The following is a 19,816-nucleotide window of genomic DNA, read 5'->3' as shown; positions in this document are numbered from 1 at the left end:
GAATTTCAATGTAGGACAGAAATTGTATGCAATTTAATTACTACTGTAGCAGTGTTAATTTTGTATTATATAGATGTATACTGAAGATAATAATATAATAATATGCGACTTTGGAGATGCCTATGAATTTATTTAACATAGGAAATGGAAGAGTAGATAATGTCATATTTTAAAAAGGAGAATGATTATTCGGTGTAGGGGAAATACTGATGGAAAATTTAAGGAAAGCACAAAACTGGCAGTTCCTCAGCAATCTAGAAAAAAACTATCCTTTTTGGTAGTTACATACCCAGGGGACAGTTATTCGGTTTAACGTTTGTTTCTTCTTGAAGAGGGTCTGTCTCCAGATGTGCAGTTCCTAACACCGGAGCCTGAAGCAGCTTTAGTTCTTGATGCTGTGGCAGGCTTGTGGCACAGCTGGAGATGTAGCACAGCAACTGAGTAAAGATGTGGTATGAACCAGATATTTCTGTGGTTTTGTTTGTTTGTTTTGTTTTTTCAAGACAGGGTTTCTCTGTGTAGCTTTGGCGCCTTTCCTAGAACTCACTCTGTAGACCGGGCTGGCTTCGAACTCACAGAGATCTGCCTGGCAATGCCTCTCGAGTGCTGGGATTAAAGGCGTGCGCCACTACTGCCCGACTGAACCAGACATTTCTATATGCACTTTCTACAGAAGGTTGTTGGCAATCCTCACAAACATTGTTAGTTATGCACTCACAAAGAGCAGATTAAAACTCAAAATGTATAGCCTAATTTTTAGAATTTAACCGATTATGCTGCTATACTCTTAATTGGAAGGGAAATGCTCTAAATTACAAAAGTGGGTCCTGTCTATGTAAATATGATTTAGCCGTCTAAATGTATGTTTTATTGAGTAATAATGCATTATGCTAAAAATACTCACCGAGATAATAAATTACATTCAAAGTAAATTACAAAAGCCACCTCTTAGGACTCAATGGCTTACTTCTTCTGTGTACTCTGTCTGTCCTTCTATAGCACGTTTTCTTTTTGTAACTACTTCTGTGAATATATCTAGAATCAGATTATAATAATAATAACTATTGTTCTTTTCAAGTTTTTGAGGCAGGTTTTCTTCCCCAGGAAGACCTAGAAATTCAAGCTTGGCCATACTTCCTGTGGGGACTAAGCTGGCCTTGAACTTGAAAACTTTCTACTTTCTGTCTCCATATCTCAAGTGCTGTGGTTCTAGGCCTGCATCTTCATGCCTAGAAGAACCATAATTATTTTATACACGCACCCACACCCACACCTATCTACACACATACATGCACCTATATACACATATGTTAGATTACTATTCTGTGTATTATTATGATACAATGCAAATGTTAATCTATTTAAAAAACTTCAAAGAATCTTTGGTATTTTAAAAGATTATGCATCAATATGTACTTGAGCAGGAGTCCTAGAAATAGAGAAGTCCAGAATAGCCCGAGTCAGATTTAGTACACAGCATGCTGCTGTAATAGACCATATACTGGGTGAAGTCTCTCAAAGTGGTACCACTGAGGAAATGCAAGGAGGAGGGATGCCAGAGTTATTCATGTGATAAAGTTGACATTATCCATTATGTCATTAATAAATTCCAACTATGTGTTGAGTACTTGTCATCCTCATTGTTTCATTTTGCTTGAAGTGTAATGGAGAGTTTGATAATGAGATGATTTCTAATATTCTCGTAATAACTGTGTACAGATTTTACTGTATCCTTGAAAGAGTTACACTGCTGAAAATGTCAAGGCTAGCTTAAGATATGGCGACATATTTTTCTAGGACTTTTTAAAAGAAAAAAAAAAAACAGGTACCACAGAGCTGTGCAAAGGAATGAATGTGAAGTTTAGTAGTGGCTAGATGGAGTGCAATGTCTCTTGTAACATCTTGTGCTTACAGTAGTTTAGCTTTCTGAATTCATATCACATGATCTCAAGATGCGTTTCTGTTATTCTTGAGTGCTGGGATTGAGTAGGCTTATGGCACAGGCACAGAGCTTAGTCAGTGTCTGTGCCCAGGAGAGCCCTTGTTTTTTGGCAATGTCTTTATGTGTAGCCCACCCTGGCCTCAGACTCTCAGTCTTCCCACCTCATCCCTCCAGCTCCGGGATTACGAGCGTGAAGCACCATGCCTGGCAAGGAAAGCCTGATGGAAAGTTGAACAAGAACTGTCGAGGGTTCTGGCTTACGGATGTTCTTTACAAAGACTATTTAAAGTGTAAAGTAATGATATACCTGGAAATTTCAGAGCTAAGAGAGAAAAAGCTGTAGGCTTTAGCTAATAATGAAGGAGACTTTTAGGGCTTTATTTATTGATTACTGTTTTCAATAAGAATGACATTCCCTTAACAACTACCTACAGGTTGAAGCTAGGTTAGAGCATATGTAAATTATGGACAGTAACGCAGTCTTGGTCTGAACGATAAAGTAAACAAAATAGTACATTGTTTTGTTTCAAGCCTAATAGAAAGAAATTGCTTGAAATTTTTAAATTTACAATTCTGCTTATGATTGTGATTGAGAAATCAGCCCTGCATCATAGAACTTAATGAATCTTAAAATTAATTGTGTTAATTGTAAAAGACACAATGTTAAATAGCACCCTCTGTGTATGTACCCATATAGTGACTGTGTTTCTATGAGGGATCTTAACATTTATCTTCCTCTGCTAACTTTTCAGAAAAATAAATGTATGTTGTCATGGTTTCAAGTTTCTATAAGTGTCCAGGAGCATTCTCATAACTAGAAATCACAGTGGCAGTCAAGGCTGGAGGGAGCCAAGCCTACTGGAAGTGATTTGGCAGCTTCAGTTAGCACGTGGCTGGATCAAAGCTGGCCAAAGCTAGCCATAGGTCGGCAGAGCCCAGCAGTCTCTGCTCTTTGCTTACACTGAAGTTCCTAATGCACCTTCATCCCTGGCGGATTTGCTAAGTTTCCTTGTCTGGAAATGGTAGTACATTTGTCTGTTTCTTATTCCAGATAGACCTGGAATATTTTATGGGTGTTCTGTATGAAAATTCAGACTTTTGAAGTAGGATAGCTTTTCCATGTTTACAGTCTGTGTGTCTCAGGCTGTTTTTGCTCAGCTTCCTTCATTCTTCTAGTCAGGAAATTAAGTTATTAGAATTCAGACCCCGCTCTTCTGGTTGAAGCTCTGCTCATCATGTCTTGTTCACACACTAGTGTGACCACTCTCTTTATTGCCCCATCGAGCCACTTATTTGTGTATTCAGTTAATTTTTGGGGGGCAGCTATTTCAGCATGGTGTGAAACCTGAGTGTGTTTCATTTAGATGAGATTTTCCTCACTGTGCTTATATGCTTCTGAAGGTAAGAGATTGAAAATAAATAAATGAACTATTGCAACCATCTTGATGTTTTGGAGAAATACTCTGAGTCTGATGTGGAGACTACTAAGGCATAGTCACATGCCTCGCCTTTGTGGTCAGGAAAGCTTCCCTGAGGTGTTGACAGTTGAGTTAAGGAAAAAGAAAAGGGATGACATGCAGCGTCCCGACGGAGGGCATAGCAGACAGAAGAAAGCGCACACAACTAAAAAGACACTTTTCCATGATTGCACCAAAATCTACACACATTCAGGATCTGCATCTCCTCTCCAAAGGGTCGTCTGTGCAGGCAGCCCACGATCCTGTGCTGCTTAGCCAGGTGCCACTAGGTCGGTGAGCTCTGGCGTTATTTGTCCTTTGGTCTTTGTTCCCCTCTGAGAATCTCAGTGCTGAGTTCCCCTAGCTCACTGTCTGGGATGCTAGGAAGTAAAGAAACCCACAGTGTTACTCTGCCGGCCTTCTGGCAGCCAGAGCTCCTTCCCTATGACAGCTTCATTACTGAACCCTGGTCAACCATTCTGTTAGAGAGCAAAATAACTGGTCTGGTTATGCAGATCCATGTGTAGAATCCCAGTCCTTATTTAAGCCTCTCCTTGTTAGCCACCTGGGATGCCTCAAGTGATGGGGAAGGTGGGCAGCCTGTGGCTCCGGACTAGCTTGTGCCACAGTGCTTCAGTGAGCAAGGACATCAACTCAGTAATCGAAATACGTTTTATGGACATGTTCAAATACAAGCATAGCTAAGATGAAGAGATACACAAATTGTAACACCTCTGGCTCTGCAGAGACCAACCTAAAAACTACTGTGTACAAACAACCACCTAGTCACCGATCTTTCTTTGTTCAATGAAAGCCAATGTTGTTAGAATAAGATGTGTTCATGGGTAAAATGATCAGGTGACATTATTTTCTCAAACAAAAAGTTGAATGTAAACAAAAAGTATTTTTTATAAATAAAAACAGTCTTATAGGAGAATTTTCTTCACAGCTTCAAATAAAATAAGGCAGAATACTAAGGAGCATGTTTAATGGTAGCACTATTGCCTAGCACCCCTGGGATGCAACAAAACAAATACAAATACTTATACCCTTCTATTACTGTATGTTTGATCATATGTTAATCTGTAGTTTTGTTAACTGCAGACCGTAAAGGTTAAAATGAATAGTTAAAAATAAGTAGCAGTGCATTATTTACAGTTTTTAGGAAAAAGTTCTTTTTTTTTAATGCTCAAGAGAAAATTGAAATATTTATTTTGCCATTCTCCTGCCTTAATTTCTCAGTATTTGGACGCAATCCTGAGCCACCACATTTGGCCATATTTCCACTTTTATGGCAAATGCTGTATTCACTTTTCAAACTCTCCACTTATTTCACATCTCTGGTTTTTTTCTCTTCTTTCCTCCTTGCTCCTCTGGACCTCTGTCTCCCTCATGCTCTCTCTTGGCTCCTTGCCTTTCCTTTGGGCCTCTGAATCTCTCCTGATTCTCTCTTCCATTCTGCTTCTTTTAACATGGTTTGCCAGGCCCTGTGTTAGGAGTTCGGGGAGAGCTGGTTAATCCGGAGCGGGTTATTTCCCCTGGGTTCCAAGCTCTGGAGTGTCTTGCAGTTCAAGCTGTGTCTGCCCATTCATTCCACACACTTCCAGGTCCAATGGTCACTTCACTGGAGTGAACTCAAAGAACGTGTCCAGCTTAGATGGCAGGGAGAGGCCCTTCACTACAACCCAGAAAAGGCAAATTTACACTGCTCTAGAAATTTCTAAAATTCAGTTTGTTACATAGCAGGGAGAATAGAACTGAGAGAGTCAGACAAAGGTTCTAATCTGAGTAGTTATAAGAGCATAAAGGAGGATAGTATTTATTTAAATAATCTTCAAGCCAGTCATGGTGACACATGTCTGGTAGACCAGCAAGTGAGAGGCAGGGTCAAGAGGATTGAGAAGCCAAGATCTTCTTTGGATACATTCATTGCAAGATTGAGATCAGTCTGAATCATACACCCTTTCCCCTTGAAAAATAAAATAATGGAAAAAGCAAACCCAAGCCAAACTGAAAGAAAACAAAACAACTCCTCTTTACTCATGCTAAAGAAAAAGGAGAATCAGTTAATTTCCCATTCATGGCTTGCAGTGAGCACTTTGAACCTCAGGGCAAGAAATTAAGTAGAATGAGGTCTTAATACAGAATATTTAATTTAAGGCCAGCTGGGTAGCTCAGCAGGTAAAGGTGCTTGCTGTCAATATGGACAACTTGGGTCCCTAGAATCCACATGGTGGATGAAAAAATGGATTTCTGCAAGTCGTTCTCTGGCTTTGACATGTGTGCATCCATAACACACACACACACACACACACACACACACACACACACACACACAGACAGAGACAGAGAGATAGAGACAGAAACACACACAGAGACAGAGAGAATATATTAATGTAATAAATAAAACCCACCCCAACAACTTTTGAAACATTTCCTAACAAAGTGTTTTGTCAACCGCCCTTGTTGACCATAGGAAGAGTCTAGCATGGTGAGTCCTTTAAAGGTCTTCTATGGAGCCAGTGAGATGCTTGGTGATAAAGGTTCTTGTTTTGCAGGCCTAGTGATGTGAGTTTCATCTCCAATAGCATCAAGGTGGTAGGAGAGAACTAACAATAAAACATACCCACCCCACCCCCTTATACATACACACCTGATACACATACACAACCACACACACACCTGTATAGACACAACACACACAACCTACAGACCTGCTGCACATCTATACACACAAAATTTCATATGGAAGATACACACATGAACATACACCTCCTAACGCTCCTGATACACATATAAACATACACACCACATTCACACACCTTTATACACACCCACTAGAAAAATTAAAGTCCTTAATCATTTTGAAGTTGGTCTAGTTTTTTTTATCACACGTTTGGATTTGTTTGCTCTGTTTTCAGTGGCTGTTATATCCTTGCCTTCATCTTGGCCTCCACAGTGATTTCATTCCATGCTATGTGCTCCTTCTGTCCAGCCACTTGGAGCTGGGAACTCATTTTCTGGGAACTACTTTGGACACTAGCTACTGGTCCTCAGATTCATATTCTGGCAAGAATGTCATCCCCAGTCCATCCTAAAGGCCAAGGGTAGCCCTGGGACACCATAGGCATACCTGACTAGATCCAATCAGACACACTTCCATGGCATTTTCAGTAGTTGAGGATAAAAGTTTTTGCCATTAGTGTCTGATTGTTTTTTCAATAACAGGAGGAAAATGTAAAGTCTCACTTTGCCCTTTATACAGCTCTAATTCATTCACTTTATTCTGATTAATTGAAAGAAAATGCAAAAATTAGAGCAGCAGCTACATAAACTATAAGATGTAAGATATCATGTATGGTTTTTGGTGGGTATAATGACTAGCTTTAATTGTCAACTAGAATCACCTGGAAAGATTCTCAAGGAGGGGTTGTCTATATTGGATTGGCACATGCGCCATGTATGTGTGTGTGTGATTATCTTAAGTTAATTGATGTAGGAAGACCCAGCCCACTGTGAGCAAAACCATGCCCTAGGCAGTGGGTTCTGAATTTTATACAAGTAGAGCAATCAAGCTGAACACAAGTAAGCAAATGAGTGAGCATGCATGCATTAAGTTCTCTCTGTTTTTGACTGTGGCTGTGGTAGAGCTAGCTGTTTGAAGTTTCCATATTGATGTCTACACAGTGATGATTGTTACCTAAAATTGTAATCTGAAACAAAATCATTTCTCCTTAAGTTGCTTTTTTCAGGGTATTTTATCTCAGCAACTAAGATAAAACTAAGACAATGGGCACTTTTGATTATTTTTTCTTGGATTTTTATAAATTTGCTTGAAAATACCAATGTGATATCACAGTAAAAATGGGGATATCTATATATCTATATACAATTACACACATGTATATAATTTTTGGTATAAATATGCCATTATTTCTTTTGCACCAGCAGATTGTTTGTAGAGCTATGTCTTAAAATAAAACATTAGCAAGTAAATGAATGCCTGAGGAGAATCAATGTGGTAATATTCAGATATAGTATGTAAGAGAAGGCTATACACTAAATAGCAACTATAGTAGAAAACAACAACAACAGAATAATGTTTATCGTTGGCATTGACTGGAGAAGTAACTTTAGGCAAAGAACCATTTTCAAGGCTTTAGAATGTTGAGTAAATGGTTGTGGAGCTGCCATTTCCCTGACATATCCAGAGCCATGAGAGTGATGGCAGAACTTTGGTCAAATAGACCGTGGTTAGGAGGAAAGAGTTCTTCAGGCTATAGGAGCTTGAGGGAATGGTTCCTTTCCTCCTCTGCTGTTACTCCAGGTTGTCTAGAACATCTCAGCAAATTCTATCCTCAGGTGCCTTTGCATTTGGCAAGTAGGGCTGAGGAGTACATTCAGCCTCTCTCTACAGAGGAATAGTTTGAAAGAGGATATAAGGACTGTGGTGCCCGTGGGAGGATGGTGAGTCACATATGATTCACAGATTTAGCTTTGGAAATCTTTAGGCTTTTATATTATAAAGCTTGATGGTCTGCTTAAAAATGGCTTGTTGAAATCCACATTGGAATATGCTCAGAATGGAACCTTAGGAACAATCACAGAATGACTAATAATGAGAAAGAAATTAGGAGACTGCTACCGTTCATTTGGAATGTTGATGCCTAATTCATGTACTGACTGCTCCATGATTCTTTCATACCTTATAAAGATGAGCTACGTGGGCGTGGACCTCGAAGCCAGGTTGCAAGCCAAACACTACTGTCATCATCTCGCAGGGGTTGTGCACTGTGTCCTGTCACTTAGAAATTCAATGAGACCCATGAACTAAGTCTTTTTTCTAATGATCAAGTGCGTAATTCAAATGAGAAAGTATAAACAGTGACACAAATGAGTCCTTTGCTGAAAAGCCCAGGGTTTTAGTAAATCTTGTCATTTACTTCTGAAGAGGAAACTATGCCTGGCAGGATGGATTCTCTCCTGTATTGTGAGAGAATTATCTAATGTTGAAGGCTGAACTTAAATATTGTAGTTTGGATTGGCAAAGCCTGCTCAGTTACTGTACATACATGAATTATGCCTTACAGCATGTTTTTACGTGAACCAAGACTATGACATAGAAAATCCATTTCGATATAGTCACGTAAAATGCTTTTTTTCCCATGTAGACATTCAAAGGCTTAGGTTTTCACCTACTTTTTAATGTATAAAAGGTTATCATTATGAAATATTGTTATTTAAACATTTGCAAAGGTTATATAATTTGAAAAGTTAATAAATCAGAGGCATTAAAGATTATTTTCCTGTCTTTAATATTTAGTACAGGAATCTTTCAGCAAAGAATCATTTTTTGAAAGGGATTATTTGTTAGTATTAAAACTTTTTGCTTTTTTTGCCAATTAATGAGCAAAAATTGATTTTTAAAATAGAACTTATTACATATTTTGAATTTTACCTGATGCTGTAAGGTACCTAGTAGCAACCTGTTTCCTCCAGTTAGATATCCAGTTCTCAAAACTAGGTTTTGTGCATGACAGGAACTACTGTAATCTGTATAACAAAATCTTTTTTTTTTTTTTTAATTTTTTCTGGAGCTGAGGACCGAACCCAGGGCCTTGCACTTGCTAGACAAGTGCTTTACCACTGAGCTAAATCCCCAACCCCTCAACAAAATCTTTAATGATAAAATCTTTCAAGTTTATCCACATACTGTACATTATATCTCTAAATATGTACATCCTATTTCATGCCATAGTAACCAGTGTTAGTTCTGAATCTTTACTTACTTGAACTTAAAAAATTAACTTGAATAAAAATATTCTCTTTTTAAAAAATGTTATAGTTTTAATAGAGAAATATAGCTTGATACAAACAGCATGTTCTAGGTGCTGTTTACACTGGACAGCCCAGGAGAGGAGGCTGACTGCACTTCTGTCCATGAAGCTTCCTTCTGTGTGGAATGGCCTGCTTGTCCAATGCTGTGGGGGGTGGTGGAAGGGCAGTACATGCGCTGCTCAGGCAGGGAGGGTCAGAGAACCACGCTCTGGGGGACAAGAAGGTTGGAAGTACTGGACTGCAGTAGCTTTTCTGAGCTGACCATGTATTTACCATTTCATGTTTGAAGGTTCCATTCCTAGTCCTCCAGAACACTGGACTCCAGGATAACAGAATACAAGTACTGGAGATGAGCTAAACTCACAGTATTCTTTGTTTCTGGTCTTCAAGAACTGAGTTATTATTGTCTTTCTTATCTGCAAGTTAGTGTATTTGCTTTGACAGCTTTTGATTGTTAAGTAAACTCTGCCCCGGAACAGCTGTCAAAGAAACTATGCTGTGGGCTGTGTTTATAAGAAATGCTCCAACGGCCGGTGTGGACCCTGGGTGTAATGCTCCCGCATTTGTCTGTGTATGTGGACTTGCATTGTGAAAGTATGAAGCAGCAACGCTTGTCCATTCGTATCTAATTCCCTACTGTTGCTTTTTCGAATATTGTATACTAAGACGTACATCAAAGCTGATTCTGCATTTAATCTACTACCCCATTTCAACTGTGTATGTGTGTGCTATGGATAATATAAGTGGCTATTCCTGAGGACCAACAATTTTGTGTTATGCTAATGAAAACAAGCAAAATTTATGTCTGTAAACAACATAAATAGTGATTTCCTTAATTTGTTTTAATTTGTTAATTCAGAGGAAGCCTTACAAATTTAATAGGAGAAAAATGTCATATGTAAGTAATCACATGCATATTTATACAGTTTGTGAAGGGAAAAAAACATAGGTTTTTGTTGTTGTTAATAAGAAAAACACACTTTTCTTTTTCCATGTAAAAAGAAAGACTTCTATAAATACCGTTTGGCCTCTTTATGTGTAGGAACAGACTTTGAGCTCATGGCTGTCATAATCAATATAACAAACGGTAATGGCAAGAGAGTTGGGCTACCATGATGTGGGATGATTAGATCACAGATGTTTCAGGTCACACAATTTGAAATGAGTAAGAATCATATTGTGTTGCTTTTTAAGGACAAAGTCTTTTGCTTCCTTCAATGACTTTAGGTGACTGAAGTTATCACATTCATTTCCTCCTCTGTAAAGTACGACTTAGAATCTATTTCAGGTTTTTATAATAATTGAAGACTTTGTGCATAGAGTATATTCAGAATAGTTCCTGAAATATATGTACTCAAAATTCCAATTGGTTGTTTTCTGAGTCTGCACGGCATATTCATAACTATGCTGGTCAATGTCCCCATACAGCTTTACACAGCCCTTCTATTCAAGGAAATTAAATGCTGTTTTTGATGTAGTGCTGACCCAAGACATCACTGTATGATACTTTGTAGGACAAGCTGGATATAGAATTGAGGAAGAAAGATTTATGAGATTTTGAGGGTTTGGGTTGACCAGAAGAAAAACCTGAAGCAGCCTGGAAGGATGATTTGGTGTGGGGGATGGGGCTAAAGAAACTTAAGAAAGATGATTTTCAGCTAGCAGAAAACATGATTATGGAAAGAGACAAAAGTGACCTGTTTGTGAAGCGTCTAAGCCTGCTGCTGCAGATGCCAAGCATAATGGGGAAGAAGAGTTTTCATTTAGATTGGAGTCCCAATATTAATAAGCATTTGAGGATTTTGCAGTATTTGAAGTATTTGATTGCTCACATAATCAGTGAGAGAAAAGGACATGAGGAAATTTTTGTCATGACATTAAATAATATTTACATGCTTGAATTAGGCTAAACTAAGTTTTATGAACTCCTTTTCAATGGCTGATGGAGAATACAAATGGAAAATGAAAGGAGAGGTCTTCAATAAGATGAATGGAGCTTCTGTAATGAGCAGTTAGAAATCCAGCTCATTTGGTTCATAGAAACGCCAGCAACAGATTGTGTGGCCATGTGGGACACCCCAGTTGGCACCAGGCTGTGCAGGGATGTCGCTGGAGGTTGTAGCTGACTGATGCTGGAGCATCAAAGGCAAAAGGTGCTTTCAGAGAGCAAACCCCACGTGGGACCCCCACCCCACTCCCCAACTAGCTGATTGTGATGCTAGTTTAAGATCAACCCGAAAGCATTTTGATGATTTGTTTGGAATCCGGAAACAAATTGCAGCCGTTTAGGCAGAAACTATTAACTAACCAATTTATAACATGCAGATAAAACAAAAATGAATCCAAGATGACGAAGTCAGTTTCAGGAAGACTTTTTGCAAACTGAGAATATGATTAGCTGTAAAGTGGATCCAAAGGCCAACGGGAAAGGAAGGCAGAGATCCATGAGCAGTGAAAGATGAGGTTTATTTATTGATACAGCTTTGTTTCTCACTCTCACGCCCTTTACCTCTCCTCTCTGATTAGTGTGATCACGTCTTTTGCCCAGTTTCCCAGGATTCTGCTGGATAAAAATGGAATTGAATCCGCAAGCATCTCACAAGTTGAAACAGCCTCTTTCGAAGAGAGCAGCAGAGTTACTGAAAATGCTTAAATTGCCAGTAATTTCAGGAACGAATGAGCACTCCTGGAGCATCTCACCCATCTCACGATAATCCTATGAAATAAAGTAGATGCCACGTGATTGATTTCACTCAGACACGCATGCACCTGTGTATTGTTACCATCTTTTAAGATATGCTATTTAGTAAATTTGTGTGCCTTGCTTATCTAGATCCTTAGCTTGCTTAATGCTATTTTTACCCAATTACAGGAACACTGTGGGTGGTTTATTATATACAAAAATAGGAGTAGTTCAGCATTGGTAAAATATTTATAGCAAGTGGAACACTTTACTTTTGAAATATCTTACTACTTAAATTTAAGAACATGTTATTTATATATTAGCACAGTTGAAGTGGCCATTTTGTTAGATATTTAGACATTTTAATTATTTCCCAGCTCCTTAAGACATCATTGTGTCTTTCATTCACTTTGGTTAAATACAAAATTATTGCTTAAAAATAGTGGTATAGGCAGAGAATTGCCTCAGGCAAAGGCCTGAAGTGGTCCATGAATCTCACATTCCCCTCCTCCACCTCCTCGCTGTAGCCTGCTCTCTCCCCTTTCCTCTGTGCTGTGGGCCACATTCTTTTTTGGTCTCCATGGTAATTGCTAGTGGGGTAAATGAGGAAGGTTGTGGCAGAAATGTGTCTGTTTTAACACTGTCTCCCTGCAAATAGCAGGAGTTTGAGACATTTCATCTCTTTCCCCAGGACTTACCCACGCCAACGTAGAAAGTGGGGCAGTTATTGTTGGGGTCAAGTTATTATAACGGTTCTTAGCTCTCATGTGACTCCATGGTTTCAACCAAGCAAATTCTCTCTGCAGCTTAGCGTTGAAAACATTTAAATCGATTGCACTTTTACAGGAGAATAAATGGGGTGTAATTTTCCTTTTCTCAGTTTGATGAAGGATGCTGTGTCACCCACAAATTCAGTCTCCAAAGGAACAGTAATTTAATGGCAGCCTTTTCTTTCAAACTCAATGAAAATATAAATGTTTTTGTGTTTTTTAAAATTTTGGCCATTTGTATGCCAAATGAAATAGGCATAAATAATATTTTACTTATTCAATAAAATATTTGCCTCATTTTTTGCAGGTATCTTGGTGGATGCTTCTTGTTACACTGACTCTGTAGAAAACATTAAACACTTCGCATAGAAACTTTGCTAGTAACTGTGATATGAGTTCTAGTGACCCAGGATTCAACACCTAATTTTTCACTATAACACTCAATAAACATTTTAATTTGGAATTTTAGAACAAACACTTTTGATATTCAGACAATTTAATAGTTGCCTCAAGGTGTTAATGTTATGTTTTGAAAGCCTATATAAAAAGTGCTTACTCTTTACAGATCATATAGTTTTCTTTTTTCTGTTACAGATGGTGGGGAGAGGATATACGTACATTAAATACTTGTGACATTTCAAAATGTAGTGCTGCCATTGCGTTTCAGTATATTTTCTTATTTACCCAGTAAATTCATAGGTGGCTACCACATTCAAGGCCTTAGTCGACACTTGGAGGATGAAGAAATAAATGGTAGCATGTGGATCTAACTCAGAATAACACAAGTAAAAGTTGTAGCTGAAGCATGAGATTAAAATGCTAAGCAATAAGACAAGACAGATTTCCATAAATGATTCTATTTAAATTCAGGAGAATGAAAAGGAATCAGAAGACAATAATATAGAAGAGACGAAGGAATGGGGTGAGGAGCAGAGGGTTTCAGGAGGTGTGGGACTTGAGGTAGAAGAGTAAGGAATAGTCCCATTGTGTACACGCCTGGACCACACCCCTAAGCTCTGAATTGTTTTACTTATTTCTCCTTTCACTCTGTGTATACTGTCTGTTCTCAGTGACGCCTCTGCTGTCACCTGAGGCATGAAGCTAGCCAGAGAAAGTCCTATGTGTCTTCTCATAGAAACAGCATACCTTTTAGTCAAGCTCTCTGTTAAGTAGACTTTGTGTGTGTGTGTGTGTGTGTGTGTGTGTGTGTGTATGTGTGTGTGTGTGTTGGGGGGTGTTGAACCATGGTTGGCTTCATGGATGCTAGATGAGAACTATAATACTGCACTAAGCCATTTCCTATTTGTTTATTTTTGTTTTTATAGGGGTGTGTGTGTGTGTGTGTGTGTGTGTGTGTGTGTGTGTGTGTGATGTATGTACGTGCATATATGTGTGGAAGCTGGTGCTCTCTATTGAGTGTGTTCCGCAATTACTCCCCATGTTACTTTTTAAGGCCAGGTTTCTCTGGCTAGCCTGGCTGGCCAGTGAGGTCCAGAAGTCTGTCTTCCTCGCCAGTACTCCCTGGAGTCACAGGCATGCACCACTGCACCCAAGTTCTCACATGTGTGCTGGGGAGCTGGTTTTGTTTTGTTTCTGTTTTTTTTTTTTTTTTGGTTTTTCGAGACAGGGTTTCTCTGTATAGCTTTGCGCCTTTCCTGGGACTCACTTGGTAGTCCAGGCTGGCCTCGAACTCACAGAGATCCGCCTGGCTCTGCCTCCCGAGTGCTGGGATTAAAGGCGTGCGCCACCACCGCCCGGCTTTGTTTCTGTTTTTGAGACAGAGTCTTACTATGTAGCTTGGGCTTTTCTGGAATTCACTCTGTAGACCAGGCTGGCCTTGAATTCACAGAGACCTGCCTGCCTCTGCCTCCTGACTCTTGGGATTAAAGACTGTGCCATCAAGCCTAGTTAAGTGCTGGAGGATCTGAACTCAGTTCCTAACGCTTGTACTGCAAGTACGTTAGTAACTGAGCTGTCTCCACTGTCTGAGCAGATTCTATCACTGAGCTCCATTTCCAGCTCAAATAATTGTTCTTTGACAGCATGTATGTTTTTTAAAGTGATTAAAAATGAAATATATGTATTCAGGCCACTTTTACCCTTACTGTGAACACCAAAATCATTTTAGACAGCTGTTAGGATTAAAAACTAAAAAGCATATTAAGAAAAATATGTGATTTGCTAATATACAATATTTTTACTATAATATTGCTGTAGGGTGTTTGATCCTACAGAAAAAGGATTTAGAAAATAAGTACTTTATGAGTATAGTATTAACATTTTAGTGAATAGTTTAGCAGTCTTTGCTGTTTAGAACCAGTAGAGCTGTTGAGTTGCTAGAACCTTCAGTCCACTTGTCCTTGGGCTCCTTTCACACCTGTCGGTATCTGCCCCACGTTTATGGAGTGACTTCCTCCAGTCCTGTGGCCTGCAGCCCGCACTGGTGAGATGTCCACATAGCCGTGCTGAGTAGCACCAGTGAACAGGGTGTCTTTCAAAGTGTCCTTCAAAGCCTTTAGTCCTCTCCAGGCATGTTTTCAACCTCCAAGTTCCTTTTTGACTATCTGAAGGCCCACTTCTATAAACAGAGAAGATCCCGCTTCGTGACATAGGAAATTGGGAGAAATTAAAAGGAGCCAGTGATCTCCATGCTTTTCTCTAGTCCTTCCAGTTGTTTCCGCTTGTCTCACAACTTCTAACATTTCCTTCCAGTTTGCATGGAAGAAGTATCTTTCCTTCACCCCGTGTATCATGCCCCAATCCCCCCCCCCTTTTTTTTTTTGCTATTTCTGAATTCATTCCACATTTTTTTTTTTGTTTTGTTTTGTTTTTTTTTTGTTTTTTTTTTCCGAGACAGGGTTTCTCTGTGTAGCTTTGCGCCTTTCCTGGAACTCGCTTTGGAGACCAGGCTGGCCTCGAACTCACAGAGATCCACCTGGCTCTGCCTCCCGAGTGCTGGGATTAAAGGCGTGCGCCACCACCGCCCGGCTTTTTTTTTTTTTTTTTTTTTTTTGTTTTTTTTCATTCCACATTTTTACCTTCTCATGTTTATATGTTGGATGCTAAAATTTTTTTTCTTGAGTATTTTGAACATCATGTCTCACGTTCCGTGGTGGTTATTGTTAATTGTCATCTTGAAAGCATATAGCCATACTTAAGGCATGGGCCTCTGGGCATGCCTGTGGGGGATTATCTTGATTACCTTAATTGAAGTTGAAGGCCTGCTCCCTGTGGGTGGGATCATTCCCTGGGCAGGTCCTGGACTGATTAGTCATAGAGGAAGAGCTGAGAAGCAGCTTGCATTTATTTCTTTGTTTCCTGACCTTGAACTCAGTTTTTTAAAGTGATCCCTTTCTCATTTAAGTTTCTCCTGTCAGGGTGTTTTATCACAACAGTTGGAAAATGAAGCTAAAACAGGCCTATTAAAACACACAAACTGCCGGGCTGTGGTAGCTCACACCTTTATCTAGCACTTGAGAGGCAGAAGCAGGCAGATTTCTGTGAGTTTGAGGCCAGTCTGGTCTACAAGGTGAGTTCCAGGACAGCCAGAGCTGTTACACAGAGAAACCCTGTCTCGGAAATACAACAATTAAGAACAACAACAAAGCAACAACAATAACAACATAAAACCAAACAAAACGAAAACACAAATTAATAAGAGAACAACACACAAATTAATTGAAAATAAGCATTTCAGTGACGTGGAAACATTGAAAATGGAGACATAAAAGCTGAGGTTCAACAATGTGTGCTCTGGACAGTCTTGCTGTGCGACGACTGCAGGACAGTAGAAAATGCTTGCACCCCAAAACGTGGGGACAGTCTGCATGGCCTGTTTGTTTCTGCTCTTCTTTACCACTTGGGCTTCTGATATATACGTGAATCAGAACACTTCACTTATAGCAGTCTTCAGAGGAGGAGAGGAGGAGAGGGTCTGAGGGAGTAGTCCTCTAGGTTGTCTTGCCAAAGGTAGAGTGCTCCTTAGGGTAGTGTATACCACCTCTATCATTGCCAGTAAACAACATGGTCTCTCTGGCATCTCCGACATCTCCACTTGTCTTTGACCTTTTGTACAGAAACATGTCAATAGCTCTATCTTGTTAAAAAACAAAAGGCATCCCCAAGACTTCCTCCATTCCTTTTCAGAGTCTATGGAGTCTGCACTAATTCTGTTCTCCTCTCTGATAAGTTTTCTTGTGACTCTAAGTAGACCTGTCACCTTTGGAAGCCATTGGTCTGGTCTTAGAGCTTCTGTGGCTCCTTTGTTCCTAGAGTCCCTTCTCTTGCCTCCACCGAGATCCCTCTACCATTTCAGAGTTCTGATTACTGTTTGTTTCCTTTCTTGTACCTGATGCTTGGGAAGTGCTTCATTGATCTGCCTGTGTCCTTGCTAGCACTGCAGCCACCGATCTTTGTATTCTGTGCAGGCTTTCTGACTCCGCCGAACCTGTTACATCAATTGCTTCATGTATCTCAGGTCTCTGCCTAACACCGCTAGTTCAGTGAAAGCAAACTCATTGGCTGGGGTATAGCTCAGTGGCAGAGCACTTGACCAGCATGCGCAGGGCCCTGGGATCAATTCCCAGCACGGCAACAGAACAAAAACAAACTAACATCAACCAACTCATCAAAGGCTCCAAACTGTTCACTGCCTTCTACCCTGTTCTGCATGTTCTTTATCAAATGCCCCATCTGCTCCTGAGAAACATCCCGAATCACCTTGCGGTTCTGCTGCCTGTTCACTCTTGTTCAACAATACCTATGGTCTTGTGCATACTTCAGAATTTCATGGAGCTAATTGCTTCTATATGGCTTCCCCACTTTACTTTTGCCTGTCATTGACTGCCATTGACTTAGTAGAGCCTTTTCGTTTCTTATCTCTCATCTCCACCCTCTCTTCTCCTGCCCTGACCTCCAGCTACCATTTACTTGGTGTCAGGAAAACTCATTTTCTTATGCTCTTAGGCATCTGCTTGATCTTGTTACTGTCTAGATCCTCATATTCTAAGATCCCAATCATTTTGAGCATACAAACCGAATCCTTAATATTACTTAAGAGTTGGCCTGTACCATTTTTTTTTTTTTCTGGCTGAATTACCTCCGCCCCCAATTCCTGTCACTTAATTATCTAAATTTATCTAAACATAGCATGGTCTCCAGCCATTCAAACTTGTTGAATTGACTGAGAACACCATGTCTCAGTGCCTTCATTGTTAATTCCTTCATCTTGTCAGGTTACACTTGTCTTTCAGATACCACTTCCTTAGTAGCTACTGTTGTGAACATTTGAAGGGGTTGATAATGGTATAACACTTCAAATATGCGAATTTAGCATGATTATTTCTAGCTAAGGTCACATAAGGAAATAGACCTTAAGCAAGGGCCATTTGCCCCATCCCTTTTTTCCCTACCTGTAACAAGCCAAAGAAACTCTTTTGGGAGGAGTATTCTTCGTGTATTAAATCTGAGAAACAGCCTTGATCACCAGAGATGGATAATTGGGGTTTCAGTGAATCTGAACATAAACAAACTCTAAAGGAGCCCTAATCTTCCACTGTCCTCTTCCCTCCTCCGACTCTTGGTAGCATTTCTGGGGATCGTCCCATTGAGCTCTCACACATGTATTGTACTTTGTCTTTGGTCATTATGCTTTACTTTCTTGTTCGAGTCTCTGTGTACATGGAAGATGAGTAAAACATTTATGCTTTTCTTTTGTTAACTAGCTCTCATTATCTGGACTCTTCCATACATTCAAAGAGCCTATGTAAGAACCAAGGGGAGTGGGGATTTGTGTTCCATCTTTCTCCTACAGCTCTTCTTCCAGCCCCTATACCTTCGTATTTAGGCATTAAATGACTCTCTCCAGGCACCAAAAATATTTTCAAATCACCACATTTTCTTATTCTTTTTCTCCTTTGCCCAGACCTAGTTTTAATTCCAACTTGGATTTCTGTCTTTTAGTATTCTTCCTAGCATGTACTAGTGCTTATTGAATGGTGTTACAAATAGAAAATATGAAATTGTTTTTAGTGGTATGTGATGTAACTTAAATGTTATATTCTCTGAATTTCTTCCAGCTTCTTTAATATTTTAAGAAACCAGGTACCAGTTAAAAAACAGTATCAAAAAAGAAGCTTGCCCTTCTAAAGTGTTCTTGACAGCTTGTCAGTTGGGGCAGAGAAGAATGGATGGGTCCTGTTACTTTTCAGCCCAAAAATGAATGGTTCAACTCTGTGAACATCTCTAGTGACAGTGCACTCAGGTGACAAGGTGGCATATAGATGAGATCAATTTGGCATAGATCAGCATTCAGGAATCGAGTGTATTCACATGCATGTACACGTGTGTTCACATTCTCTTTCTCTTTTACTCCCCTGTCCTCCTACCCGCCCCCCCCCCCCCCCAGCTAAGGTATGCCTAGCATTTCTTACTACTTATCAATGTTAGGAATCATATTGAGAGATGATTCATTCTCTCTAGAGTCTAGGACTTACTCAGTAACTGTACATAGCAGTGAAAGTCTGGTTTGAATTAGAAAGTATTGTCTGTAGCCTTTGCTCCTATACAGTAATATCTGATTTTCCTTCTAGTTATAAAAGTGGGCATAGTTATGTTTATCTAATAACAATGGAAGAATATTGATTGGGTTAGTGTTTATACTGTGTTTCATATATGTATACCCATTCATAAATAGCATGAATTGTAATATTAGGATGATAATGATGTAATATTAGGTTCTGTTAATTTTATTTTATGTGGTTTCTTTTTATAGTCATTTACCTTTTTCTTTCCCATTCGTACAGAACTACTGAGAAAATATTTCTCTTGATCTCATTTGTGCTGAAGCATCCTTGGTTTTGATATCTTTTCTTTACTAAACAGTGTGTTTCCCCTGTAAGTCATGACTGTTGCCGATAGGCACTTCATCATCTTTATGATCGACTTTAGTTTTCCTTTCTTCTTCCCACTCTTTATTCTTTTATGTGTTCTTCCAGACATTATTTCAATCTCTTTTTCATGTGGTATTATATTTTCTTTATTCTGTTTCTGAAATGAAGATGATGATTTGATGAATTCATGTCCAAGGAAGAGAAGACACACATACTTCGCTTTCCTTGATTCAGAT

General features: G+C 39.4%; 1 protein-coding gene across 1 annotated transcript in view; it reads left to right on the top strand.

Moving 5' to 3' along the window:
• The window catches only part of Cacna2d1 (calcium voltage-gated channel auxiliary subunit alpha2delta 1), a 433,805-nt gene that overhangs the window by 56,462 nt on the left and 357,527 nt on the right, over positions 1–19,816 (top strand). The window lies entirely within an intron of this gene.

This window comes from Peromyscus californicus, unplaced genomic scaffold, assembly GCF_007827085.1.
Source record: "Peromyscus californicus insignis strain IS unplaced genomic scaffold, ASM782708v3 Scaffold_6__1_contigs__length_162567912, whole genome shotgun sequence".
Lineage (NCBI taxonomy): Eukaryota > Metazoa > Chordata > Mammalia > Rodentia > Cricetidae > Peromyscus > Peromyscus californicus.
Note: the sequence above shows the minus strand (reverse complement) of the source record. Positions and strands in the feature narration are given on the sequence as shown.